Source organism: Sinocyclocheilus anshuiensis, unplaced genomic scaffold (assembly GCF_001515605.1).
Source record: "Sinocyclocheilus anshuiensis isolate Anshui unplaced genomic scaffold, SAMN03320099.WGS_v1.1 scaffold273, whole genome shotgun sequence".
NCBI lineage: Eukaryota > Metazoa > Chordata > Actinopteri > Cypriniformes > Cyprinidae > Sinocyclocheilus > Sinocyclocheilus anshuiensis.
In genome coordinates this window covers 324,870-327,232 of record NW_015540857.1, presented here as the reverse complement: position 1 = coordinate 327,232, position 2,363 = coordinate 324,870, and the positions used below count along the sequence as shown (strand labels likewise).

Here is a 2,363-nt window from a genome sequence, read left to right as displayed (position 1 = left end):
CTGCAATATAACAAAGAGTGAAAAATTGAAGGGGGTCTGAATACTTTCCGTACCCACTGTATATGCATTTTATTTATTTCAGTATTTTATACTGAAAACATGCTTTTTATGTTTTATGTGTCTCTAGATTATATAGGCTAAGTCAAGTATCACGCAAATTGAAGGAATAACCCGAGGTGAGACTGAGGAGGGGGAGAGAAATGGAAATGTATGTGACCTCTAAAGGATTAATAGGCCAGAAAAGTTTAGAGTTTAGCCCACACACTTAATGAGATATAAAAAGACTAAATCTATGACCAACACAAAAACTGTACAAATTAACACTGGCCAGTGTGTGTGTGGGGCGGGTGTTTTTTTTCCCTTCTCGTTCACTCTCAAACTCTTACATAAAAACACACCCCTCTTCTCAAAGTCAAGGGCATCATCTGAGAGATGTGAATAAAGGTGACTTACTATAAGAAGCCAACATCAAGTTGATTTACTTTCATCTCATTTGACCTTTCAGTGTTCGGCGTTGTATTAGAACGACTCCGTGTTCACTGAACCCAAGGGATCTTAAAGAGATGGTTCACACAAAAAGGAAAACGCTGTCATCATTTACTCACCCTCAGGTCGATCCAAACCTGTATGACTTTCTTCTGTGGGACACAAAAGGAACACTTTGAGGAATGTGCTGGTAGCTTTTTTTTCCAAGCATTTGCAATGTATGGAGACTAGAGCTTTCAAGCTTCAAAAAACACTTTTGGGTGAAGAATTCAAAGACATTTCACAATCTAATGTAACATTATTCAGGTCTCAACAAGGGTCTTGGATACTGGAGTGCCAATGTTCATTTACTCGCCATTTAGCAGATACTTTTCATCTGAAGCGACTTGCGGTACACTAATTGCTGGGAGAATCAGTCCCACAGGAGCAACCTTGGGTTAAGTGCCTCACTCAAGAGCCCAATGGTGACGGACTGCAGCAATGATCTCAATGACTCTTGGGTTTCCGGGTCCACTGCTATGTGGAACTGAACCTACAACCTTCACATCAGCAGCCAAGATCCTTAACTAGCACTAATTTGTCCGCTCTGTCGTTTGTGCAAATGCGCATGTGCTGAAAACAAGGCAACTAGTGGAGATTACTTTAAGACTTACAACTCTAAAATAACGGAGTGTCTATTTACACTAAGTGAAAATATCCCGCCTTGTTGGCAGAGGCATATACACGGATATACAGGTGCATCTCAATAAATTAGAATGTCGTGGAAAAGTTCATTTATTTCAGTAATTTTCAAATTGTGAAACTCGTGTATTAAATAAATTCAATGCACACAGACTGAAGTAGTTTAAGTCTTTGGTTCTTTTAATTGTGATGATTTTGGCTCACATTTAACAAAAACCCACCAATTCACTATCTCAACAAATTAGAATACTTCATAAGACTAAAAAAAAAGAGCATGGCTCTGTGTATTTGGGTACACAATAAAACTTTCTGCTTCGACAGAGTATTTCATAATGCATAATTAATCATGCAGCGCTCAATTATTTACCACAATGCGGAGGTTCTGCGTTTTTCCCCAGCGATGAGGGATCAGCTGTATAAACATTTGTCTTGTCTATGGATCCCTGTTTGGCCTCTGCTGACAGTGTTTTAATCACCCACTCATCTGAGAGAGAAAGGCCTGGAAGTCAAAGAGATGATAAAATAGCATTTTCCATATCGTGATAACGGAAGTGAGACAGTGTTCAGAGGCTTCAGAGGTTTTTTTTTTCCTTGTGAAATCTGTCGCAGTCTTGATATCCTCTTGTGGTGTGTGTTAACTTTATAATTAAAATTACTAATAAAAAAGTTTGTTGGAAAAAGAGGCTTATGGCTTTTTGATATTGATGACTAAATTTATTAACTGAAATGCTTTGCTAGCAGGTTAAAATGCATTTTCGATATAGTTGTCTTCGTATAATATATAATCATATAAACTAAACATTTTAACATTTTTAATATATAACTAGTACTTAATATCATTAAGTATAAATGCGTATACACAGAGTTATTTTTATATCACAATTTTCAATACCATTGCACTCTATCTAGCTTTTTGAAATGCAAGAACACATCGTTTGTTTTTGGTGTTGTTTTTTTGCTCTTTTTGGGAACAAAAATCATCAATCATTAACAAAAATCAATAAATCATCAATCATCACTATTACAGTTTTTATTAAGATTTCAAATTAGTTTTTTTAAATTTTAGTTAAAGTTTTAGTACATTTGTTCTGTGTTTGTCCGTTTTATTAGTTTTTGTTTTATTGTTTATAGTATTTTTTAATAGTTTATTACTTTGTATTTCATTTCAGTTTTAGGTTTGTTTTAGCTATTTTAGT

General features: G+C 35.3%; 1 long non-coding RNA gene across 1 annotated transcript in view; it reads right to left on the bottom strand.

Annotated features, from left to right (window-relative positions):
• Positions 1–1,646, bottom strand: part of LOC107687891 (uncharacterized) — a 4,724-nt gene extending 3,078 nt beyond the window's left edge. The window contains exon 1 of the long non-coding RNA XR_001634179.1: positions 1,535–1,646. This is a non-coding gene — a long non-coding RNA (uncharacterized LOC107687891). The remainder of the gene's footprint in view (positions 1–1,534) is intronic.
• Between the last annotated feature and the right edge of the window lie 717 nt (positions 1,647–2,363).